General features: G+C 44.2%; 1 long non-coding RNA gene across 2 annotated transcripts in view; it reads right to left on the bottom strand.

Annotated features, from left to right (window-relative positions):
- The window catches only part of LOC140120690 (uncharacterized), a 39,048-nt gene that overhangs the window by 9,877 nt on the left and 1,275 nt on the right, over positions 1-27,896 (bottom strand). Inside the window, exons 1-2 of one of the 2 annotated variants that reach the window (XR_011853948.1) lie at positions 27,126-27,187; positions 24,832-24,892 (exon numbers count right to left, since the gene is read on the bottom strand). This is a non-coding gene — a long non-coding RNA (uncharacterized lncRNA). Of the gene's footprint in view, positions 1-24,831; positions 24,893-27,125; positions 27,188-27,896 lie in introns of those variants that run through there. The other variant, XR_011853947.1, reaches the window with a different exon arrangement.

The following is a 27,896-nucleotide window of genomic DNA, read 5'->3' as shown; positions in this document are numbered from 1 at the left end:
CTTTAGATTGGCCATAAAATTTTATGAATCATAAAATCAAACTATTTAAGCTCCATTTTGTGACTAATGACATTGAGTTTTGTTACATTCATTTATTTATAGCATCATGGGTTTTCGTGTCAAACGTTCATATTCCCGGAATACCCCTTTAAGTAAATATACCAGCTCAGCCATGCCAAGCATGAGAGTTTATGGTGAAGTTGGGATAAACAAAGAGTTAAAACATGTGCACATCTGTTTTATGTAATAGGAACCATTAGTGTTTCTTTCCATTATGGCAGGAAGTTAGATATGTATATGCCCATTTTCCAAAAAGTTGCAATCACTAAGTGCTTGCTGGAGTTTGACTATTACACGCTTATTAAATTCGGAAGCGATTTCTCAGCCTCGGCGCTAATGATGGCAGTCATTTATCTTTCTAATTGTTTTGTTAGGAGGGTGTAAAGTAATTAGCAAATTATGATTATGATCTGCAGAAACTGTGATCTGTATGAAAATAATGTGATAAACTTATCCCACGCTTTGCTGAAGGAACTATTGGTGAATGTTCTGGATATTTCACTACAGTTCAGGTCATCTTGAATTATTGATGGGAATGTGAGGGAGGATAGTTGTCCGTAGGTAATATACAAGTGTTTATTGTCCCCATTAGGATATACTCATGCTCTGTTCGTTCGACATAATTCAAGGACATTTGCAGCTCTGAGGGCCAGTGCCATTAGGATGTTGAATTGACACATTGGGGGTCATTTACTAAGGGCCGATTTGCGGTTTCCCGACGTGTTACCCAAATATCTCCGATTTGCGCCAATTTCCCCTGTATTGCCCCGGGATTTTGGCGCACGCGATCGGATTGTGGCGCATCGGCATGCACGCGACGGAAATCGGGTGGCGTGGCTGATCGAAAACCCGACGGATTCGGAAAAACCACCGCATTTAAAATAAGAAATGTGTCGCTTGGGACGCACTTACCTTCACTCAGCCCGAGCCGGTGAACTCCAGTGCGTTCAGATGCTTTTCAGTGCAGCAGCGCCACCTGGTGGACGACGGAGGAACTACCTTAATGAATCCCGGCCGGACCCGAATCCAGCACAGAGAACGCGCCGCTGGATCGCGAACGGACCGGGTAAGTAAATCTGCCCCATTGAGACAACAGGTTGTAATGTTTAGGGATGAGCAGTCCCTTTCAGGTTCGGGTTCTCTGACTCTGATCCTAATTTGGGTTTGGCTTTGTTTATCTTGTACATGCTGATGGCAAAGCTGCCATTACGTCATCGAAGATTGATGATCCTACCAAAAGTGGTGATGCACTTTGCCAGCGGCATTCAAACACACCTGATCAGTGCCAGCATAGGTCTCTATTGTTACTGGCGGTGGGTTGAGCCCAAATACTGCACCCTGACTTCTTGCTGAACATTGAAGGTTCTCTCATCCCTAACAAAGTTTCTTACCTGTGGAAGTTGAGAGGACACCAACTTCTCCATTCTATAAGTGGTGTCTAACTGGTTACCCAAATGGCAATGATGAAATAGATACAATGCTTAGTTTCGTCCCAACTTTGAGTTCCGTGTGAAGCCGAATTTAGTTCTTACAAGAAGTTGACATAGCAAGACAAAATTTGTCATATAAGATGGTGTTTCTGGATAGTAAAAGGTACCTTCTGCAAAAAAGAAGGGATGCCAACTTTAAATTATGTGTTACCATAAACATTATGCTGGTCCCCGCTGGTGTTGTTAACCATAGTATAAGACGTTAACATTAGACCAGTGGGTGTCTAATATCTAGGACCACCTGTGCTGCTGATGTACAGAGATTGGAGCAGGAAGCAGACAGCTCAGTCCTCTGTGTAGGGGTCAGTACAGGTAACAGCTTAGCAGCACAATTTATTTTCACTTGCAGTAACATGCTTCAGCCTCTACACAGAAAATGGAGCTGTCTGCTACCTTAATTTTCTGGGGGTCATTTACTAAGGGCCCGATTCGCATTTTCCCAACGTGTTACCCGAATATTTCCGATTTGCAACGATTTCCCCTGAATTGCCCCGGGATTTTGGCGCACGCGATCGGATTGTGGCGCATCGGCGCTGGCATGCACGCGACGGAAATCGGGGGGCATGGCTGAACGAAAACCCGACGGATTCGGAAAAAACGCAGCATTTAAAAAAAAATGTGTTGCGAAAATTGCACTTACCTTCACTCAGCCCGGCTCGGTGTATTCCAGTGCGTTCCGATGCAATTCAGCGCAGCAGCGCCACCTGGTGGATGATGGAGTAACTACCTTAGTGAATCCAGACCCGAATCCACACGTACGTACAAGATAGGGTGCATAGGTCTGTTCTTAAATTGAATTTGTATGTAAGTCGAAACTCTATTTTTTTAAAATTATAGTTCTAGACAAAAATTTTTTTTTGCCCCAGTGACAATTTTTTGCTGTAATGGGACCAAGGATTATCAATAAACCTTCATTACAGACCATCAATAAACCTTCATTGCAATCTAGGACTATAGTAAAGCATTCAGATAGCTTCACCAGAAGTCATAGGGGGTAGAGGGGTCCGTCTTTAACTATGGGTCATCTGTAAGTCGGGTGTCCTTAAGTAGGGGACTGCCTGTATAGAATTGTAACCTCTCCGGTCTGCTTTTTTTGTGGAAGGATCTTTAATATTGTTACCCCAGAAACACCTTTAATGTGGTTGTATCAACTATGCAAGTTACCCCCTATGCACGAATGAAAGTGCGCAAAGTAGCAGGTAGCAAGGTAGAGATGAGCGAACACTAAAATGCTCGGGTACTCGTTATTCGAGACGAACTTTTCCCGATGCTCGAGTGCTCGTCTCGAATAACGAACCCCATTGAAGTCAATGGGAGACTCGAGCATTTTTCAAGGGGACCAAGGCTCTGCACAGGGAAGCTTGGCCAAACACCTGGGAACCTCAGAAAAGGATGGAAACACCACGGAAATGGACAGGAAACAGCAGGGGCAGCATGCATGGATGCCTCTGAGGCTGCTTAATCGCACCATTATGCCAAAATTATGGGCAACAGCATGGCCATGACAGAGTGACAGAATGAAGCTAGATAGCATCTAAAACATCCAATAATTGACCCTGACACTATAGGGGACGGCATGCAGAGGCAGCGGCAGCAGGCTAGAGAGTGGCATGGCGACATACCCTAATTGGACTCAGGCTTCAAACCAATGGGTGTCAGAGAGGAACCAAAGGAGGTGAGCAAGAAGCGCTCAAATAATATCGGTACATGATAAAAGTTTGCCAGTATATTTTGTGGATTACACAGCAGGGTGGCGACAAAGTTAACATGGAAGCCATGAAAACAACCCAAAATTCTGCCTGACACAGCTCGTTTGATAAGGGGACCATGTATGCTTACAGTTCATGCCAGTCGCTGCACTGGCTGCCAGTCTCCTTTCGAATACAGTTTAAAATAATAATAACCCTCATCCATAAAGCTCTGTATAATGCTGCACCCCCCTACCTCTCCTCTCTTATCTCAGTCTATCGCCCAACCCGTGCTCTTAGATCCGCCAGTGATCTTAGATTAACCTCTACCCTAGTGCGGACCTCCCACTCGCGTCTCCAAGACTTCTCTAGAGCTGCACCAATTCTATGGAATGCTCTGCCCCGGACTATCAGACTAATACCTAACCTCCAAAGTTTCAAACGTGCTCTTAAAACCCATTTCTTTAGGCAAGCCTATAACACTCATTAACTGCATGAAGTTTTAACTCTTCTACTAACCCGTCCTGTGTCGTCCTCCCATCTGTTATCCAGCAACCAACAGGCACCAGACTTCTCTGCAGTCCCATTCACCCTGGACCTGGTATATAAGATGACGGCTGAGTGGTTCAAGCGACAGCAATTCCATTTATTATATTTTTTTCTATTCCCTAAGAAGAATGGCTTGACCATTAAATATTCTTTTACCTCGTGTTACCCCATCATCTTCATAAACCGTAAGCTCTGGCGAGCAGGGACCTCACTCCTGTTGTTCCATACAAATGTTGTGCTCTGTTACATTACATTTGTATTTGTTTCCTATGATTTGTAAAGCGCTACAGAATATGATGACGCTATATAAATAAAGATTATTATTATTATTATTATGGAGGCAGTGAACTAGTAGTAGATTAAAGGTGCTGCAACTATGTTAGTTGGATCTTGGGATGGAGCTGGCGCTCTGCAGCCAGGCGAGCTTTTGCCAATCCAAGCCCCTGTCTCTAGGCTACTCCCCAAACAGCACTTCTAAGAACCTTTTGTATAAGATCAAGTGTAGTAGCGTTCTTATAAGTTTAGGATATGGCGGGTGAGGGGAATGTAAACAGATGCGCAAGAAGCGCTGAAATAATATCCCTAAATGGTAAAAGTTTGCAAGTATATTTTGTGGATTACACAGCAGGGTGGCGACAAAGTTAACAACTTTGATGTGGAATGCCCTGTAATAGCTCTTGGGCGGTGTGCCTTTTATCGCCTAGGCTCAGCAGTTTCAGCACCGCCTTCTGTCGCTTAGCGACGGCACTGCTGCTGTGCCTAGAGCTACCGACTGATGGCGCCATGCCCACGGATGGTAATTCGGAGGAGGAGGAGGTGGAGGAGGGGTGGGAGGAGGTATAGTAGGCCTTTGAGACCTGGACCGAGGTAGGCCCCGCAATTCTCTGCGTCGGCAGTATATGACCAGCCCCAGGGTCAGACTCGGTCCCAGCCTACACTAAGTTAAGTGTAGTAGCGTTCTTATAAGTTTGGGATATGGCGGGTGAGGGGAATGTAAACAGATGCGCAAGAAGCGCATGATGCGCATGGAGCTGGCGCTCCGCTGCCAGGCGAGCTTTCGCCAATTCAAGCCCCTGTCTCTAGGCTACTCCCCAAACAGCACTTCTAAGAACCTTTAGTATAAGATCAAGTGTAGTAGCGTTCTTATAAGTTTAGGATATGGCGGGTGAGGGGAATGTAAACAGATGCGCAAGAAGCGCTGAAATAATATCCCTAAATGGTAAAAGTTTGCCAGTGTATTTTGTGGATAACACAGCAGGGTGGCGACAAAGTTAACAACTTTGATGTGGAATCCATGAAAACAACCCAAATTTCTGCCTGACACACCTCGTTTGATAAAGGGACGATGTATGGAGGCAGCTATATGGACGACTTTTGGAGGTAGCAATGGAGACAACGTGTGGAGGCTGCTATGGAGACAATTTAATTTGGATAGTGCCTGTATGTGGCAGTCCCAAACATTTTTCAAACCAGAGGAGCAGGTAGGTGGCCCTGCAGTAAAATGGAATAGATTGAGTGCCTGTATGTGGCAGTCCCAAAAATGTTTCAAACCAGAGGAGCAGGTAGGTGGCCCTGCAGTAAAATGGAATAGATTGAGTGCCTGTATGTGGCAGTCCCAAAAATTTTTCAAACCAGAGGAGCAGGTAGGTGGCCCTCCAGTAAAATGGAATAGATTGAGTGCCTGTATGTGGCAGTCCCAAAAATGTTTCAAACCAGAGGAGCAGGTAGGTGGCCCTGCAGTAAAATGGAATAGATTGAGTGCCTGTATGTGGCAGTCCCAAAAATTTTTCAAACCAGAGGAGCAGGTAGGTGGCCCTCCAGTAAAATGGAATAGATTGAGTGCCTGTATGTGGCAGTCCCAAAAATGTTTCAAACCAGAGGAGCAGGTAGGTGGCCCTGCAGTAAAATGGAATAGATTGAGTGCCTGTATGTGGCAGTCCCAAAAATTTTTCAAACCAGAGGAGCAGGTAGGTGGCCCTCCAGTAAAATGGAATAGATTGAGTGCCTGTATGTGGCAGTCCCAAAAATGTTTCAAACCAGAGGAGCAGGTAGGTGGCCCTGCAGTAAAATGGAATAGATTGAGTGCCTGTATGTGGCAGTCCCAAAAATTTTTCAAACCAGAGGAGCAGGTAGGTGGCCCTCCAGTAAAATGGAATAGATTGAGTGCCTGTATGTGGCAGTCCCAAAAATGTTTCAAACCAGAGGAGCAGGTAGGTGGCCCTGCAGTAAAATGGAATAGATTGAGTGCCTGTATGTGGCAGTCCCAAAAATTTTTCAAACCAGAGGAGCAGGTAGGTGGCCCTCCAGTAAAATGGAATAGATTGAGTGCCTGTATGTGGCAGTCCCAAAAATGTTTCAAACCAGAGGAGCAGGTAGGTGGCCCTGCAGTAAAATGGAATAGATTGAGTGCCTGTATGTGGCAGTCCCAAAAATTTTTCAAACCAGAGGAGCAGGTAGGTGGCCCTCCAGTAAAATGGAATAGATTGAGTGCCTGTATGTGGCAGTCCCAAAAATGTTTCAAACCAGAGGAGCAGGTAGGTGGCCCTGCAGTAAAATGGAATAGATTGAGTGCCTGTATGTGGCACTCACAAAAATTGTTTCAAACAGAGGACCGGGTAGGTGGCCCTCCAGAAAAATTAAATGCATGAAGTACTATAGCAAGAGCCAGTGGGCCCTGTCAAAAAATAGCCATTTTCCTCTGCTTTACTGTACAAAGAGGAGGAGAAGGAGGAAAATGAGGAGGAGGAGGAGTGGATCAATTATTCAGGTTGAGCTTCCTTCACCTGGTGGAGATTGGAAATTCTGAGAAATCCAGCCTTTATTCATTTTAATAAGCGTCAGCCTGTCAGCGCTGTCAGTCGACAGGCGTGTACGCTTATCGGTGATGATGCCACCAGCTGCACTGAAAACCCGCTCGGACAAGACGCTAGCGGCAGGGCAGGCAAGAACCTCCAAGGCGTACAGCGCCAGTTCGTGCCACATGTCCAGCTTTTAAACCCAGTAGTTGTAGGGAGCTGTGTGATCATTTAGGACGATGGTATGGTCAGCTACGTACTCCCTCACCATCTTTCTGTAAAGATCAGCCCTACTCTGCCGAGACTGGGGACAGGTGACAGTGTCTTGCTGGGGTGACATAAAGCTGGCAAAAGCCTTGTAAAGCGTACCCTTGCCAGTGCTGGACAAGCTGCCTGCTCGCCTACTCTCCCTCGCTACTTGTCCCGCAGAACTACGCACTCTGCCGCTAGCGCTGTCAGAAGGGAAATACTGTTTCAGCTTGTGCACCAGGGCCTGCTGGTATTCATGCATTCTCACACTCCTTTCCTCTGCAGGGATGAGAGTGGAAAGATTTTGCTTGTACCGTGGGTCCAGGAGAGTGAACACCCAGTAATCGGTGCTGGAATAAATTCTTTGAACGCGAGGGTCACGGGATAGGCAGCCTAGCATGAAATCTGCCATATGCGCCAGAGTACCAACGCGTAAGAATTCACTCCCCTCACTGGCCTGACTGTCCATTTCCTCCTCCTCCAACTCCTCCAACTCCTCTTCTTCTGCCCATACACGCTGAACAGTAAAGGACTCAACAATGGTCCCCTCTTGTGTCTCGCCAACATTCTCCTCCTCTTCCTCCTCATCCTCCTCCACCTCCACCTCCTCCGATATGCGCTGAGAAACAGACCTGAGGGTGCTTTGGCTATCAACAAGGGAATATTCTTCCCCTGTCTCTTGTGACGAGCGCAAAGCTTCCGACTTCATGCTGACCAGAGAGTTTTTCAACAGGCCAAGCAGCGGGATGGTGAGGCTGATGATGGCGGCATCGCCACTGACCATCTGTGTTGACTCCTCAAAGTTACTCAGCACCTGACAGATATCAGACATCCACGTCCACTCCTCATTGTAGACTTGAGGAAGCTGACTGACCTGACTACCAGTTCTGGTGGAAGTTGACATCTGGCAGTCTACAATCGCTCTGCGCTGCTGGTAAACTCTGGATAACATGGTCAGTGTTGAATTCCACCTCGTGGGCACGTCGCACAACAGTCGGTGAGCGGGCAGTTGGAGGCGGCGCTGCGCTGCCCTGAGAGTGGCAGCATCTGGGCTGGACTTCCTGAAATGCGCACAGATGCGGCGCACCTTCGTGAGCAAATCAGACAGATTGGGGTATGTCTTGAGGAAACGCTGAACTATCAGATTTAACACATGGGCCAGGCATGGCACATGTGTCAGTCTGCCGAGTTGCAGAGCTGCCACCAGGTTACGGCCGTTGTCACACACAACCATTCCCGGCTTGAGGTTCAGCGGTGCCAGCCACAGATCAGTCTGCGCCGTGATGCCCTGTAATAGCTCTTGGGCGGTGTGCCTTTTGTCGCCTAGGCTCAGCAGTTTGAGCACCGCCTGCTGTCGCTTAGCGACGGCACTGCTGCTGTGCCTAGAGCTACCGACTGATGGTGCCGTGCCCACGGATGGTAGTTCGGAGGAGGAGGTGGAGGAGGGGTGGGAGGAGGAGGAGGCATAGTAGGCCTGAAACACCTGGACCGAGGTAGGCCCCGCAATCCTCGGCGTCGGCAGTATATGAGCAGCCCCAGGGTCAGACTCGGTCCCAGCCTCCACCAAGTTAACCCAATGTGCCGTCAGCGATATATAGTGGCCCTGCCCAGCAGCACTCGTCCATGTGTCCGTGGTCAGGTGGACCTTGTCAGAAACGGCGTTGGTCAGGGCACGGATGATGTTGTCTGACACGTGCTGGTGCAGGGCTGGGACGGCACATCGGGAAAAGTAGTGGCGGCTGGGGACCGAATACCGAGGGGCGGCCGCCGCCATGAGGTTGCGAAAGGCCTCGGTCTCTACTAGCCTATAGGGCAGCATCTCCAGGCTAAGCAATCTGGAGATGTGCACATTAAGGGCTTGGGCGTGCGGGTGGGTTGCACTATATTTGCGTTTCCGCTCCAGCGTCTGGGGTATGGAGAGCTGAACGCTGGTGGATGCTGTGGAGGATCGTGGAGGCGACGATGGGGTTTTTGTGGCAGGGTCCTGGGCAGGGGGCTGACTAGCAGCTGACACAGGGGAAGGAGCAGTGGTGTGCACGGCCGGAGGTGAACGGGCTTGTTGCCACTGAGTGGGGTGTTTAGCATTCATATGCCTGCGCATACTGGTGGTAGTTAAGCTAGTAGTGGTGGAACCCCTGCTGAGCCTGGTTTGGCAAATGTTGCACACCACAGTCCGTCGGTCATCCGGTGTTTCCTTAAAGAACCTCCAGACTTCTGAAGATCTAGCCCTCGCCGCAAGAGCCCTCGCCACGGGAGCTTCACTAGTTGACACATTTGGCGCTGATGCACCAGCTCTGGCCCTGCCTCTCCGTCTGGCCCCACCACTGCCTCTTCCAACCTGTTCTGGTCGAGGACTCTCCTCCGTCTCAGAAGCACTGTGTTCACCCGGCCTCTCAACCCAGCTTGGGTCTGTCACCTCATCATCCTCCGATCCCTCAGTCTGCTCCCCCCTCGGACTTCCTGCCCTGACAACAACTTCCCCACTGTCTGACAACCGTGTCTCCTCATCGTCGGACACCTCTTTACACACTTCCACTACGTCAAGAAGGTCATCATCACCCACAGACTGTGACTGGTGGAAAACCTGGGCATCGGAAAATTGCTCAGCAGCAACCGGACAAGTGGTTTGTGACTGTGGGAAGGGTCCAGAAAACAGTTCCTCAGAGTATGCCGGTTCAAATGCCAAATTTTCCTGGGAGGGGGCAGACTGGGGGGGAGGAGGCTGAGGTGCAGGAGCTGGAGGAGTGGCGATTTCGGTGACATGGGTGGACTGCGTGGAAGACTGACTGGTGGTGGACAAATTGCTCGAAGCATTGTCAGCAATCCACGACATCACCTGTTCGCACTGTTCTGGCCTCAACAGTGCTCTACCACGAGTCCCAGTAACTTCAGACATGAACCTAGGGAGTGTAGCTCTGCGGCGTTCCCCTGCTCCCTCATCAGCAGGTGGTGTCTCACCCCGCCCAGGACCACGGCCTCTGACCCCTGCAGTAGTTGGACGCCCACGTCCCCGCCCTCGTCCTCTACCCCTAGCCCTCGGGTTAAACATTTTTAAAATGAGAGTTATAACTTTATTTTTTTTTTAACTTTTTTTTGTTTTTTTTTGTGTTTTTTGTTTTTTTTTGTGTTTTTTGTTTTTTTTTGAGTTTTTAAAACCAAACAATGCTATCCTATTGCTATGGCTATTTTCTAGCCAAGTATCAAAGCACACTACTATGCCAGATGAGATGACACTGAGTTAGTGCCTAATTGAAATCCAACCCCTACTAAATTTTCCCACTTCGGTCTTTGCTATGGATATGTGCGTCACTAAGCGCAGAACACAGCGGTCGCAAGTCTCACTACAAATTGCTCAGAATTGGCTAGTACATGCACTGCAGAAAGTACAGCCACCAGCAGATCAACCAGAAATCAAATATATAGAACGCTACTGTATGCGTAAGTAAGCTCTTTGTATTCTCCTATGGCTATTTTCTAGCCAAGTATCAAAGCACACTACTATGCCAGATGAGATGACACTGAGTTAGTGCCTAATTGAAATCCAACCCCTACTAAATTTTCCCACTTCGGTCTTTGCTATGGATATGTGCGTCACTAAGCGCAGAACACAGCGGTCGCAAGTCTCACTACAAATTGCTCAGAATTGGCTAGTACATGCACTGCAGAAAGTACAGCCACCAGCAGATCAACCAGAAATCAAATATATAGAACGCTACTGTATGCGTAAGTAAGCTCTTTGTATTCTCCTATGGCTATTTTCTAGCCAAGTATCAAAGCACACTACTATGCCAGATGAGATGACACTGAGTTAGTGCCTAATTGAAATCAAACCCCTACTAAATTTTCCCACTTCGGTCTTTGCTATGGATATGTGCGTCACTAAGCGCAGAACACAGCGGTCGCAAGTCTCACTACAAATTGCTCAGAATTGGCTAGTACATGCACTGCAGAAAGTACAGCCACCAGCAGATCAACCAGAAATCAAATATATAGAACGCTACTGTATGCGTAAGTAAGCTCTTTGTATTCTCCTATGGCTATTTTCTAGCCAAGTATCAAAGCACACTACTATGCCAGATGAGATGACACTGAGTTAGTGCCTAATTGAAATCCAACCCCTACTAAATTTTCCCACTTCGGTCTTTGCTATGGATATGTGCGTCACTAAGCGCAGAACACAGCGGTCGCAAGTCTCACTACAAATTGCTCAGAATTGGCTAGTACATGCACTGCAGAAAGTACAGCCACCAGCAGATCAACCAGAAATCAAATATATAGAACGCTACTGTATGCGTAAGTAAGCTCTTTGTATTCTCCTATGGCTATTTTCTAGCCAAGTATCAAAGCACACTACTATGCCAGATGAGATGACACTGAGTTAGTGCCTAATTGAAATCCAACCCCTACTAAATTTTCCCACTTCGGTCTTTGCTATGGATATGTGTGCCACTAAGAGCTAAACACAACGGTAGCAAGTCCCCCTGCTAATTCCTCACAAAATGGTACTAGATGCAAATTAAAATAAAAAAAGTAGAACGTTATTGTAGCCCTAAGAAGGGCTGTTGGGTTCTTTGAGAATCACTCCTGCCTAACAGTAAGCTAATAGAACACCCTAACGCTTTCCCTGAGCAGCAGCAGCTCTCTCCCTAGCGGCATCCAGACAGAGAATGATCCGAGCAGCGCGGGCAGCGGCTAGTCTATCCCAGGGTCACCTGATCTGGCCAGCCAACCACTGCTATCGACGTGTAAGGGTACCACGTCATGCTGGGTGGAGTGCAGAGTCTCCTGGCTTGTGATTGGCTCTGTTTCTGGCCGCCAAAAAGCAAAACGGCGGGAGCTGCCATTTTCTCGAGCGGGCGAAGTATTCGTCCGAGCAACGAGCAGTTTCGAGTACCCTAATGCTCGACCGAGCATCAAGCTCGGACGAGCATGTTCGCTCATCTCTATAGCAAGGTCATTGAGGTTCTGACTGCTGGGACCCCAGTGATCACAAGAACAGAACGCCCATCAATTTATGGAACATGTATTTGTTTCTCAATAATGGTCGGAGTGCTCACTGCTCACTGCTCCTTTCTATACTATTGGAATTTTTTTAATTGAGTGTTTGGGAGTGTTAATGATAACTGAGCTCTGTACTATACACCCCAATAATATTGAAGGGATCGGCAGGGTGCCTGCTCATACTGCTGCTGCACTGTTAAAGGGCACTTGCAAGATAAACTCATATATATATATATATATATATATATATATATATATATATATATATATCCTTGAAAACTGCTGATATACAGTAGTACAACTATCCCTATATTGTTCCTCCCCATACCTGTAAGTTCCAAAGTCTATTCATAAAGTTTACTCACCATCTATGCATATTCATTTTCTTCTAGCTCAGCTTGACCTCCAGTATCTTAATTGATAAGGAGCCTGCTTTCTCTTTACTCAGCTACATCATTCACCCCTCTCTCAGGAGTGAGTCAGTGTCTGAGTGTGAGTGACTGGCTTAAGAGAAATTCGTCCTTCCCTGAGTAATTCTTGTCAGCAACGCCCTCTCAACCCTCTCATTCAGCTCTCACTCAGGAATTAGTTTGTGCAAGTCACACAGCCAGCGTTTCCCTCATTTCTGAGGGAGGGGGAATTGAGCTGCAGGTGCAACTGAACATGAATATGCCAGGCTCAGAGGAAAGATGATGAACAGACTCACATGGAGTCATTTTAAAAGACTGTGAGACAACTTTAATAAAAAGCAATGGAACTTTCCAGGCATGGAGAAGAACATTATAGGGATAGTTGTCCTGCTATATAATAGCATTGCTCACATGTAGTTAGTGTGGATTAGCTTATCTGACACTTTTGGTTTAAGTGAAAACAGGACCCCATTTTAGTTGGACCCTCACCAATCACTTTGTGGACAGAGTTGACTTGCCTAGCAGCTACAACCCCTTTAATAAACTAACAGCAACATCGTTTAAACATCTTCTAAATATTCTTAAATTTCCAAAAGGACTAAATGATGAATAAAAAAAGATACAATGAGAAGATGTTCCATAGTTATTATTTATATGTATTTACCACTGCAGAGGTGAAAAGGCCTTGATGTATAATTATTTTATCACAACAAGTCATTATTATATCACTGCATTGTGCTTTACTTGTTATTAGTTCTGCATCATTATTTATCCTGGGATCTTATTAAATGTCTCATCATTACCATCTCGTCTTCACTTTTTGTTTGATTTCTTGCAGAAAATAAATGGCAAATATAAGAGATCTCTATTTCTATGTAGTCATAATGTGTCACTAAGCAAACAGTAAAGTGTCAGCCATAATATAATTACACCCGTCATTTATCCCTTCACATATCTCCTTCTAATGAAAAGAAATATCCACCGGAGAGGTGACATTGAATATGTAACCTTGATCACAACATCTATTAACATAAATAAGCATCCGCCGAGGTTATGAATTTCCGCACCAATATCCCTCCATGGTCTCTAATTCTGCTCTGCCTGCAGAAACCAAAAAAAGGATGTGCTATATAGATATTCCAAAGTTTGCAAAATGGCCTGGCTTTAAATGTCATCGAGCATGTAGATTTCTTCCTGGCCATTAGTTATGGATGACTCATCTGTGATATTTCTCAGATTACACATCTACTTTGCCTTTAATATATCCTAATGCCAGCGAGCACACAATGAGGTCCACTTGTAATGATTGAAAACAAAAGTATTTTGTAAAAATGTTGTAAAAAACTGCAATAATAATAATAAATAACATTAAAATAATTTGTTGTATAGTAGCCGTAATAGCGATACTGCTATTATTGTATAATGTGTAGTGCTACGACCTATTGCACAATACCGTCTTCTGTGCTACTGCTTGTTGTGGTACCAAACCAAAAATTGTGCAATGTACGAGGGAGGTCCAATAAGTACCCGTGTTAGAAATGAAGACACCATTTTTTCCAAAATTTTTTTTATTTTTCAACATGGTCCCCTTTAAGAAAGATACACTTCATCCAACCTTCCTGACATTTTTTTAACCCCTCCAAAAATAGGATTTGTCGAACTCTCCAAAATACGCCTCTGTCTAAGAGATGACTTCCTTGTTCGAGCTAAAAAAAATTTCTGCAAGCCATTTTTTCATGTTAGGGAACAAGAAAAAGTCTCAGGGAATTGCGGCAGAAATTCATAACGCAATTCATGCAGTTTAGCGGCAACAGCTCTGGATGAATGTGCTGCTGCGTTATTGTATTGAAACCGAATCTTCTTTTTCAACAAATGCGGCCGTGTCTCCTTCAATTTTTTGTCCAAGCGGTCCAATAACTCACTGTAGTATTGTCCACTGATCGTTCTTCCTTTTTCAAAAAAATCCATGAGGATGACGCCGTTCGCATCCCAAAAAATCGTCGCCATAACATTTCCAACCGATGGGACAGTCTTTGTCTTCTTTGGAGCAGATTCACCGGGAAAAATTGCTTAGTTTCTGGTGTGTCATGATGTATCCAGTTTCATCAACGGTGACAACTCAAGGCAAAAACTCCTTCGGATCTCGCTTAAATTGCTCCAATTACCCATCGGGCTGACAATTTTTTCATCGCCAACTTATCATGTAAAATATTATTTGCCGTTGCAGTCGACACACCTACGGCCTCTGCTACTTTGCGCACTTTCATTCGTGGATCAGCAAGTATCATGTCGTGGACTTTTCGAATGATTTTCTCGGTAACCACGTCTGCTGGGCCTCCTGGTCGCTCCTCATCAACAACGGATGTTTGCCCACGTTTACATTCGTTGAACCGATATCTAACTGTGGTCATAGATGGCGAAGTGTCCCCATAAACAGCATCAAACTTTGCTTTTATCTCCATGCATTTTTTCCCATCCATAAACAAAAAGCAAATTACTGAACAATACTGCTCTTTTTGAATCTTAGCAGAAATCATGAAACACGTCTTACTCAAATGGCTGCCAAATCCAAACTAACCAATCAGTCTGCTATTTGTTTTGCTGTTGTTTGATAGATGGCAGCACATGATAATAACACCAACTTCCCTCAGGAATGCCCTCTGTAATCAAACACTGGTACTTATTGAACTGCCCTCATATATATAGATAGATACAAAAAGTAGAGTTCAAGTCCGCACAGCTTTATGGAACCCCTAAGGAGAAGGGGGGGGGGCTTGATCCTTATGCAGATACAAATTGGAAAAAGCAAGCAGCACTCCACTGACTTAAGTAGGGGACCGCCTGTACTATTGTTAATATTATAACTTATAACTTGTGACCATTATTTTTGAAAATTTCTATGCTACTGTAAATATTGTGATTATATATATATATATATATATATATATATACATTATTTACATAATTATTATTACTTTTTATTTATATGATATTACAATATGAAATTATTATGTTACATAATATTGCATTCTTCAGTGACAAAACCCTTTTATGATGCCTCTAGAATTTATGGTTTGAAATAAAAAGTAATTATTACGCTGTATGTCACCACTAAAGTTCAAGGAATTGTAGGTTTATGAAATTTTAATAAATCCACTTTGGAATTTGCATGTAGATTGTTTTTGAGTTAGGTTGGTAATATCCTCAATCCAGCAGCTTACTTGAAACTCCAACAAGACAATTTACTTTTGTTTATTAGTTTGGGGAAAAATATACATTCTTTACTGCATACATTATTGTTAGAATTGGCAGGGTCTTTTTTTCTCAGAACTTTCTTTATATTTAGTTAAGGCTAAATTACTTCTAGAGTTATATTATATATATTTATATATTGTAAATACATGCAGTAAATACATGTACATGATAGTTTCTTTAGGTTGTTTCTTAAAGGGAACCTGTCACCATGGACTTCATTGTCACTAAAGAAAGGTTGCAGAAGCTTATTACACCTGCAGTACAAATATGTCTTTCTGCCTTTTCTATGCATTTGCAAATTGTGTGTTATAACTTACCTAGCTCCCTGACAAAATCTCGGGGTAGTCACAGGGGCTGGACTTTGGTTTGGATGCATTTCAAAAAACAACATGTGGCTTGTCTGTGTTACTCACTCCTCAGATCTTAGCCCCCACCTTTGTGCTCCTGTACCGCTCCTCCTCCTGCTCCTTCTCAGAGGTCACAGCCTGGTCAACCTGACATAAGCGGGGGAGGGGCAAGTTGTACAGGAGCACAAATATGGGGGCAGCCTGTAGCTCAGACAAGTCACATGTTGTTTTTTTAAATGCATCCAAACCAAAGTCCAGCCCCTGTGACAACCCCAGGATTTTGTCAGGATGCAAGAGTAAGTTATAACACACAATTATATTGTAATGCAAAGGCTCATAAAAGGCAAAGAGGCATTTTTGCACTCCAGGTGTCGTGGGCTTTTACCATCTGTCTCTAGTGAAAATGAGGTCCCTGGTGACAGGTTCCCTTTAAGTTGAATTTGTATTTCAGTTGGAACATGCTGCATATATTTTGTATACATATAAACATATATTTGTATATTCAAACTTATTGGGGCTCATTTACTTAATCACAGCCGCTGGAGTTCATCAAAAGTGCATTGTTTGACAGTAAGGCAATGTGTCGCTTTCCTGCTCAGGTCCGCCGGAGTTCACCTTCTTGTTCCCAATGTATGTAAGTGCTTGATCTTGCGACACAATTGAATGTTAAATCCTGCGCTCAGTCCGAATCAGTTGGATCGTCTGACGGCACACCGACCAATTTGTGTTGCATGGAAGCAGCGCAGCTGCACCAAAAAACAATCGCGTGCGACACAATACCAGCGCAGACACCTGTTAAATACCTGTATCTGAAAAGATGTCCTGAGGGAATACTGGGGACTTACAGTTGGAAACCACTGATGCGACACTCATGCTACATTTTGTACTATTCATGAGAAGGTTGGATGCTTAGAGAATAATATCTACACATCTAAAGCATCATTCATGCAGATTTATATCATCCACCATGCTGGTTAACAGGATAATCCCTCAGAAAGGCTATCCAACGCTCATGCAGAAAATGGACAAACATGATATAGTGGACCATTAACTTGTAGAGTATTTTGTTTCCTAATTAACTTTGCACAATTCAATAGTCGAAGTAACTCCAAGAAATATTACAATATAGAAATCCTCCTTTCTCCCCTTGCATTGGCTTTTAGGATCATCTCTCCTTCTACTTGAAAAACATGACTTTTTTCCTAATTCACCGGTGTCAAGGAGGACAAAACCTCTTTGAGATGTCAATTTTGGTAGAAGCTCCACCTACCAGCACTGAGACAACCATAGTCTACACATTGGGTATACAATGAAGAAAGCTTTAAGAACATTAACACTACAAGACACATAGGGGCAGATTTACTTACCCGGTCCTGTCGCGACCCCACGGTGTGTTGTCCGACAAGGATTCTGGCACGATTCACGAAGCTCGTGCACCCGAGTTCCTGCATCCATCAATTCTGCGCCAGAGTTAACCCTCTTCTTCCCCGTGCATGTAAGTGCGTGTCTTGTGACACATTTCTAAATGTTAAATCCTGCGCGTTGTCCAAATCTGTCGGATTGTCTGACAGCCTGGCCCCTGATTTCTGTTGTGTGAAAGCCGGCACCGATGCACCAAAATCCGATCGCGTGTGCCAAAATCCCGGGGCAATTCGCCGCAAAACTGAAATCGTCGGGAAACCCGACAAAAATGCTCTCCGTGGACCCTTAGTAAAAGAGCCCCATAGTGGCCATAAATTATGTTACTCCTCGTGTACACACAACGGACTTCTGATGTATACAAGGTTTTTAAAAGGTATAACAGCTAAAATATGAGTAAACCAGAGTATAAAGTTCTGTTTTCCTGTTATCTTTCAACAAGACTTTAAATTCTAGGAATATTCATAAGTTTTTTACAGACTCACAAAGAGAAAATTGTTTGTCTCTTGTCTTTATTTTGTCTCATTAATTTTCTGGGTTTAGTTTTTCTTTTAAAATGCAAAGATAGATCATGTTTAACTGCGGCCAAAATGTCATAAATCACTTCCAATTCAGAATTAATTGGATAGTGAAGCTGGAAGATTTGTCACATACAGCAGAGGCCAGCAAAACATTTCATGAAGTTTCAGTTTGTGTCATATTCTAAGAATCAAAGCCTTAGAATTACAATATCTGAATGGAAAGAAATCAGGAAATTGTCTTTGGAATAATGTTATATTTCTAAGATTTTCCTCAGAAGAAGATGTTAATTAAGCAATTTACGTCTTAATTAATCCAATGTTATAGATAAGATTATGACTGGGAGGCAATATCATTTGTGTAACCATCAGTGGGTGGTGGATGCACAAATCCCCTCCCAACCAGGTTCACTTTGTGCTACTCCTAAAGGCGTTATCCTAGTGTCTCTCAAATTTTACCCTTCAGCCCCCCGACAGGCATCTAGACTTGGCTGCAGCATGGTCACTAGTCTCAGTGTATGTGGCAGCTGAAACAGGTTGGGTGAAACATCCCAAAAAGTGACACCAAGGTACAAAGGTCAAAAGGGAATTCATTCTCCTAGTGGAGATTGCCTTTGAAGACATTCTTGGACTTTAAGACGTTGTTTGCTTTCGAAGGCCTACATCAATGGCCTCTTACCTTGCTGAACCAGGTACCTATACTGGAACATTAAAATAGAGCTGTCCATTGTTGGGAAGCCATTCATATCCATACCTGGGAGTCTATTCCTGACTTTAGTTTGGAGTCTATGTCACTAGGCTTCTTGAAAGTCAGACAAAGATAAAGAGGGAGCTGTCTTATTTCAGGTATCCAGGAGGCAATGGACTCCTGGATAATTATAATATTAGTTTAAAGTTTTGTTCCCCTTAACAGCCAAAAAGTGGTTTGGACATACAATCTAATGAAGAATTAAAATGTTACTGGCTGTCACAGTTCGATGGGCAAACCGTCAGAGAGTCTCTGTAGAAAGAGTCTGTGGACCCTCTGGACCACCGCAAGGGTTGGTAATATGCTCACAGTGGCAGCCAAGGTAGCAAGCAGGAACCATCCGAGTCTGGGATGACAGCAGGAGTGCAATGTTGGTACACAGGATGGCACAGGAACGCTGGGACCGATCGCCGGAGTAGGAACCACATGGACGGACCACATGAACCAGATACAGGAACAGCAACCAGGAAGGCAGGACCTCGGGAAGGCAGGACCTCAGGAAAGCAGGACCTCGGGAGGGCAGGACCTCAGGATGGCAGGACTTCGAGATGGCAGGACCTCAGGATGGCAGGACCTTAGGATGGCAAGACCTCAGGATGACCACCAGGATACAGGACCGCCACAGGAATACAGGACAACCACAGGAATACAGGACCGCCACAGGAATACAGGACTGCCACAGGAATACAGGACCGCAACAGGAATACAGGAATGCCACAGGAACACAGGACCGCTACAGGAATACACAAACTCAGAGGAACACTGGAGTACAGATACACTGGTAGAAATCCTGGGAACGCTGGAACACGAAGGAACACTGGGAAACATAGGAGGGCTTTCACTTGAGGGAAATGATTTGAAGATCCGGCAGGGGATGCTGGGAGCTGCCGGATTATATAGCAGAGCTGGAAATGCCAGCGCTAATTAAGAGGATGCTGGCCCTTTAAGTGCAGAAGAGACAGCGTGCGTGCCCTAGAGATCGGGGTCACGTCTGGCCAGAAGCACCGGGAGTCTGAGTCCGGGGTAGGCACGCCACATTGCGGAGCACGGGTGTACCCGCAATCCGCGACATGGATCGCGAGGACACCCTTGACACTGGCCCTTTAATTAGTCCATTGATTTTGTTCCTGTGGAGGAGACACAGGACAGAAGATGGCCGCTGGTCACATGTCCTGCATTTGCCTGGGAAGGTCATGTTTGGCTGTAGTTGTTTGGTTGCAGTTTTTAGAAAGTTTTTTTAATCACATGAAACATCAGTTCAGTTACTGTGACCTTGACTTCTTACATAAAACGTACAGTAAAGTACTTAAAATTGGACATTTGCATATACAAAATATCAAAATTTGGCAAATTTGGGGGGAATTGATCAATTAAACATGACAAGACCCAGTTTCTTACGGATGTTTCAACCGTCCTTATAGAGTAATCAGAAATGATCAGAGTTTACTTAGTATGTAGAGAGCTCTTCCGGGAATTTAGCAATTTCAGACAAAGTGATGAAAACCTGTTCAGTGTTTAGTCAAAATAATGTTATACTCCAGAAAGAGAAAAAATGTCCAAAGTCAAAACTCGAACTTTCCTCTTAAAATTACCCCAAAATATTTCACTTAAATATGTTGGTTTCTAAGCTTTGAGCCAAATGTGAGCTTTCTTGAAGAAGAATTTAAAGATAAAATAGCATTTATTCTAGAATGTTTAAACTTGAAGAGAGAAATATTGTGTTTCTGTATTTTTATTGTTACTTCTGAGCAAACTTCATTGGCTACATAACATGCAGAAGGAAATTCTTTCTGGGTGGTATAATCCTATAGTCAGCAGCCCACTCGGTTGTTGTTGTGTGGTTAGTATTGCATTGATGTGTAACAGTTAATACCAATAACCGGCTTTAGAAAAATATCAGTATGGAATAATGTTTATATTTGAAAAAGGTTTGATGTGTTAAAAACATTGATAAGTTGACCATAGATTAGGTCCTTAATATCATTTTGGTGGGGAATGAGCCCGTGAGCTCTCTCCATAAACCCCCCTGCAGCACTAGGATGTAGTAGTGCGTCCTGGTAATAATAATAATAAATCCTTTATTTATATAGTGCACACAGATTACGCAGCGCTGCACAAAGCTTGCCAAATCAGTCCCTGTCCCCATTGGGGCTCACAATCTAATCAACCTACCAGTATGTTTTGGAGTGTGGGACAAAACCAGAGTACCCAGAGGAAACCCACACGAACACGGAAAGAACATACAAACTCTTTGCAGATGTTGACCTGGGTGGGAATTCACTGAGATTGGGGGAAAGAGAGTATCAAAGACTGTAAAATGTAACTTTTATTAGATATGCACTAGAAGGAATAAAAGAATGTGTTGAGGTATAGCGTCCTCCACCACTATAATAAGTGTCTAAAGTAGTTCAAAAAGTCTGACCCCAGCTCAAGCACATATCTGGGCTGACCTAGACTGGGACCAGGACCAAAAAACAGCGGGGGTATAGGCTACTATATGATACCATAGGCCCAGCATATAGCGGATATCGGGCATATGTAACAAAGCCACCCCTCTCACAGATGGTTTGATAACATACAAAAAAACTAAAGATCGACACCAGTATTGCAGCCGTGTCCTCGACCTGACCTGGGATCAACCTAAGATGAATTGGAGGCTATCTGCTCATATTATTGGTGGATAGGAGACTGCTCATTAGCCTAGATGGAGTCTGAGATAAATGCTCCTAACTGCTCGGCCACTAAAGCTGTCAGATTCACACTATCCTGAGCTAGCACTCCTAAGATGATTAGACCCAATGCGTTTCCTGAGTATGTAACATTCATCAGGGATCAGATGTAGTATTGAGTAATATACACGTATTAGATGATAGTACACATTCACATAGCGTGTCCCAGCATTGATACCGGCGGCAGCGCGCGCGAGGGGACGCTCAGTATTTAAAGCCTGAGTCCCGCCCCTTCGTGATCAGAGGAGTGGTTCAAGACCAATAGCGGGGACCAGGACGGACCCAGCCCTCACAGAGGGAACCACCCCCCAGCGTCATAGGTGTACCGGCCACTGACGGACCTGAAGGTGAAGAGCCGCCTACGGTCACTTGATCGCGCCGCGAGTCACGTGAGTATGAGGGCGGGACACGCCCCCAAACTCCGAATCACATAATCGCAAGGTCCGAGCGTGCCAAAGGACCGCCCAGACCGTGCCCCTGTGTGTGGCTATAGGTTAGCTGCGGGATCATAACAACAACAATACAGCGATAGAGAGCCACTCCTCCCTCGTCACCTCCTTGTCACCTAGCATCCTCGGTCGGACCTGTGTAATTGCCTAAATCCATCAGAGACAGTGGGACAATCTAGGAAGAGAGGAGGTAAGAAAAAATGTGAAACCAAAAAATGCGGATAGAAGAATGGGTAGGGCTAAAGAGTACAACGGTGTTAATCTGTCCTTTAATATTTAGAGAAATAGAGTAAGACACAGAAAAATACCATAAAAGGGCAGAGAAACACGTATGGTTAGACAAAAATAGGAGCATGTACATGAGGGTGCCATTACAGAGATATTTGCCCAAAGCTGTTGGGGCAAATAATAGCAGACCCTTCTATCAGTGATGGTTACAGAAAACTGGTGAATGACAGCTTCTCATTGAGGCCATTGGGTTCTACCGTATTCAAGGTGTAGATCCATCTGGTCTCTTTTTGTTATATCAGCCTATCCCAGTTACCTCCCCGTTTGGGGGGTCTGATTTTCTCACCTGAAAACGTAATAGTTTGGGATCGCTATTATGGAATCTGGCAAAATGTCTTGCCACTGTGGTACTTTGCCCACATAGTTCAAAGGACAGGGGCAGGATAGCAAGTACACTGCTCCTACTGTCCTACAGTTGGTATATTCCCTAATGGAGTATACAGCGCCAGTGCTGGCGCCTTGGAAGCTGTTCCCCAGTAGAACCATTGAGCAAACGTTGCAGTTGCCACACCTAAAAGTACCCGGACCCGTAGGAAGCCATGTTGGGGGGGACCGAGAAGGTTCGAGATGACTATGGACGACTATATACGACTATATATGACTGATTGGACAAAGGTTCCAATCAGTCGTATGGTGTTATCAGTCTCCCTAGTTTTAGGGCTCAAGAGATCTTCTCTTCTTGAGGAGAGGGCATGTTGACCTGGGTGGGATTTGAACCCAGGACCCCAGCGCTGCAAGGCAGAAGTGCTACTCGCTCAGCCATCGTGCCACCCTACCTGAAGGGGTTAATGAAAAAATTAGGGGATGTGTTTTTTACTTCTTAAAATATTTTGAAACCATTTCTTACGTTTATATGCCAACAATGACAAACATTTTAAACATTACAAAGGACAATCACTTTTTTACATTATTTGAAAGAACACTCCAGTCACAGCTGATTCAGCCTTGTGTTAAAGATCCTATGGATTAACATACCTACCCTACCTACCCTATGGTGCAATTATTACATAATGGGGCTCATTTACTAAGGGTCGCGGATCGCACTTTCGTCGGACTGTGCGCTGTTTTTGGGATTTGCACGGCTTGGACAGGTATTTAACAGGGGTCTGCGATGGGATTGTGTCGCTCGCGATCGGATTTTTGGCAGATTAGGACTGAGCACGGATTTAACTGTCAAATTCAGTCGCAAGACAATGCACTCACATGCACCAGGAAGAAGAAGGAGAACTCCATCGGACCTGAGCGGGGAAGCGACACAAGCAGGATGTCGGGCGCACGATCTTAGTGAATCGCAGCAGAGGGCATTTTCGTTGGACAATGCACTTTCTGTTAACTCCGCGGACCGGGTAAGTAAATATTGCCCAATGTGGTCAGGGGTTAGCCTCGAATTAAAGGGGTTGACCAGGATAAGTATTTTTACGATGATGATTATTTATTTATTTGTTCGATGAGGGGTTCACATGAAAGAAAAAATAGAGATCCTAAAGACACAAAACTACATTGAAATGGTAAAAGTGAAAGGAGGTGGAGTGAGTAGGTGGACACATGAAGTGAGGTAGCAGAACAATAAGGTTATTGTTTCTTGAAGGAGTTGGGTTTGAAGGTTTGGAAGGTGGGGGACAGCCTGACATGTTTCGGTAGAGAGTACCAGAGTATGGGGGATGCACAGAAGTCCTGGAGATGATTGTGAGAAGAGCGGATGGTAATAGAGCAAGGCAGAAGATTTTGTGAGGATTCAGAGATTCCATGTGGGAAGGTATTGAGTGATAAGGTCAAAGATGAGGCTGCAGTAGTCCAAGCAGGAAAGGATGATGGGATGGAATAGCAATTTTTTAGATTTCGGGCTGAGGATTGTAGGTGAGAGATGTTCTAGAGGTGGAAATGGCAGGTTGTAATGAGGGCCTGGGTGGGCTATAGGATAACTTAAAAATTTTCCAAAGCATCAGACTGGGGCGAGTATGGAGCCATATGTGATAAATAGACCTGGTAGGAGGCATGTGTTAGGTGGAGGAAAGATGAGTTCTAATTTGTCCGTGTTATGTCTATGATGATTGATATGTCTGCGTGGTCCATAATGTTATGTTAATTAGTAGAGGTTATCTATAATAACCTCTCAACTTCCATTTCCAATGGTCTCTGTATGTACACCAGAGGTGGTAGAGCACTAGAGGAGCATGACATCCATGACATGACAGCCTATCTCTTGCCAGTAGAGGTCAAATTAGGTGCGGTCAGTGTGACATCTACTGTGGACAGGAGAGAAGGAGAAGGCTTACTTTAACTTTTCTTGTTATTTTAGACCAGACCACCCCTTTAAGGTTTGATTTTCATGTATTTTCTCATTTGTTAGACTCAGACACTATAGCACACACACGGCCAATGAACCATTCCAGCATAAATCCGGCGTAGACTTTGCTTTCCCGAAAGAACACATTTATATTTTTAATGAAAAATCAACACCAGTCCTTAGCCTTAAGTCGTAAATTCATTGTGACACTTTTCTACTTTCTTTCAACAAATCATAGAGGGATTTTTTTTTACCTATTGTCTAAGAATAAGATTAATGGATGCAAATAATCCCCAATTACGCATGTGATATATACAGGGTGTCACAACTGCTTGAGAGCCTGTGAATATGGAACGGCTGCACCTTTTAACACAATGACACACGGCGCCTTTAACATGAATCCTTCTCTTTAGCGCGTTACCACAATTAGTTATTCGGAATAATTGCATACGTCTCGTTCCGTGTCACGATGTTTTACATTCCTACTATGTATTATATAACTAGATGTGGATATATATCGCTGCAGAATATCTAATGACAATGTCGTACCTTTAGAGTTTCCTTCAGGTCTTTAGAAGGCTCATTTACATATCCGTGGTCCCAAGTGGCCCTATTATCCAGAGGAAAATACATAAATAAGTAATAATAGTTGACTACAGAAAATATGGTTGTGATTAAAGAGGAAACTCCATAACAGAAGGAAATGACTTATTTCTAGGGTCTGCCACTTCTTTGCATCTAGGCTGGACCCCAGAACCTGAAATGATACAGAGAATGAGGGGCTTTATATAAAACTGCACACTGCGACCCTGATTTGGTTGGGTTGTTACGGATGCAGGGATGCCCATTCTGTGTATTTTTTCGATTAAAATATTTCTTCGGTAAAGGGAAATTTATTTAGTCATTTTTTTTAAACTTTATTTTACTTCCACATGTGATCAGTTGATTGCCTGTATAATTCATTGCTATAGTCTGGTGTATTATACAATACAATATAACTTTATTGATCCCTTCGGCGAAGTTGTGCACACACCGTCACCGTGAGCCAGGTTTACTCTTAAGCAAATAAACACACAGAAAACTAAGGACAGTTAAATAATCACTCAAAAAACTAACAACAATTAATGGAGTGGTGGGGTGAATGGGTGGTTGGGTTCGGTAAGGATGAAAAAGGGGCACATGGAATAACATATTGGGGCTAAGGGTCCGCAGAGCGCATTTTCGTCTGGTTTCCCTACGATTTCTGTTTTGCGCAGCATTTAACAGGGGATTTTGGTGCACGCGATCAGATTTTGGCGCATCAGCCACACAAATCGGGGACGGGCCGTCCAACAACCTGACAGATTCGGACTATGCGCAGGATTTAACATTTCAAATTGTGGCGATTGTGTTGAATTGTCCCGCACTTACAAGCACCGGGAAGAAGAAGGTGAACTCCGGTGGAGGTACCAACAGATGCAGGAAATCGGCCACACGAACTTCGTGAAGACTTTTTCGTTGGACCATCCAAATCGGGGATCGCGACTGGACCAGGAAAGTAAATTTGCCCGATTACGTGACTTACATTGTTTATTTGTCTCTTGTAGTAGTTCTCACTGAGGTCTCTTTCTGTAATCGGCAGTGCTCCCAATACTAATCGGCAGACAGCCAGCTGTTGTGACTAAGCACCTCACTTCTCCGTAGGTTTCCTGATACCTCAGTTTGCCTCTCATTAAAGAGTTTTCAAAGAAAAACTCATTGGCCCACATTAAGCAAAACCAGTGCAAAAAATGTGTAGTTTGCTCGGGAAGTAGGCACCATTTTTTTTTCAGTGCACTTCGTTTATGCTGCAGAATTGTGGCGCATGTCAGTAATAAAAGTGGTGCACGTTCTGACTAAGCAGTAACGGCCCCTTTAGGTGCACACTTTTTTAGTCTTGTCCGACGCAGAGCAGCCACGACACAAAACTGCCGCAGACACTTTATAGATACAATTATAAGCAGTTTGTATGTTCTTTTCAGTGCAAAGTCAGACAGAAAACTGGCACAAACACTGTAATAAATGTGGGCCATTGTATAAGACAGCTGGGGACAGTAGTCAATTATAATATAGGTGGTTTGGGCTATGACATACTGTAAGTATACAGTCAGGTAGGCTGAGTAGTGAGCTGCTTACATATATCTATGTGACAGGAACCTGCCTATTATTAGTGACTTTGTTTCTCCTGTGTGGTTCAGTTTGTCATACAGAGGGATCTGATGCCTCTGATTCTCCCTAGAGTGAAGTATAGAAAGCATGTTTTCGGAAGTAGAGTCCTACTGCTACTAAGCAACACTTTACTCTGATATATAGAGCAAGAGCAAAGAAAAGAACTGGTGAAAGACAGACATATGGAACACCAGAAAAGTTCTGCAATGTACTTCTCCTAATTTGTGGAATTGCTTCTTTCGACCTACAGATGGCAGTGTAGTCTATATGACTCAGTTGGTCTATCAAATATACTGTATGTACCCCATCCTAAGGCAATGTAACCATGATGTAGGAACAACATATACTATTTACTATATATATATAGTGCAAAGCTGTATAATAACTTTTTAGCAGTTACATGTGTATTCTCAAAGGAACAGTCGCATCAAATACTTCCATCATTATCAGACTCTGCTCAATCTCCTTCTAAGCAGCCAGTGTTACAGTGAAAAGGCGACCCTGACATTGTTCCGATTTTTGCAGTATACATGATAATAGATTTGGGGAATAATTGGGGGTCTTTGTCTTAGATATCTTTGGGATAAACTTAGAGACAAATCTATCACTGTCAGAAAATGGAACCACTACAGAACTTGAAACAACTCTGTCCATACTTGGTCCTAGAATATTTTCCAGAACATGTTCTAGACGTTTTAGACCGAAAGTTTTCCTCCTGTTCTTTAAACAGAGAAATATTTGTGTAACTATGTAATGGGTGACGTTTACACCACATTGTTATATCTGCCACAATGTTAAGAGTTTTTAGGTGTTAAAGGGATTGTCCAGGAATAAAAAGTATTTATATGGCTGGGGGTGGCTGTGAAAATAATAAACCACTTCTACTCACCTCTCTACTAGGGATGAGCAGACCCAATCGGGTTGGGGTTTGGCAGGTTTGGCTGTACCTTGGAAATAGATTGGGTTCAGGTGCTTGAAACTGAACTGAATCCGAACTGACCACTAAAAGCTGCAAATAGAGATGAGCGAGCATACTCGTCCGGGCTTGATGCTTGTTCGAGTATTAGCGTACTCAAAACGGCTCGTTGCTCAGACGAGTATTTCGCCTGCTAGAGATCAAGCATTTACTTAAGAAAACACAGTGAAGAACAGTGAAGAATACAATGAAAACAGTGAACACAGTGAACACAGGATCATGTAAGTGAAGAACATAGTGAAGAACACAGTGAAGAACACATTGCAGATGTATGGAAACATCTGCAATGTGTTCTTCAGTGTTCTTTCAATGTCTTCTTTCAGTGAAAAATGCTCAAGTCTCCCATTGACTTCAATGGGGTTCATTATTCGATACGAGCACGGGAAAAGTTCGACTCGAGTAACGAGCACTCGAGCATTTTAGTGCTTGCTCATCTCTAGCTGCAAACGGT

Source organism: Engystomops pustulosus, chromosome 3, assembly GCF_040894005.1.
Source record: "Engystomops pustulosus chromosome 3, aEngPut4.maternal, whole genome shotgun sequence".
Lineage (NCBI taxonomy): Eukaryota > Metazoa > Chordata > Amphibia > Anura > Leptodactylidae > Engystomops > Engystomops pustulosus.
This window is presented reverse-complemented; position numbering and strand designations above follow the sequence as displayed.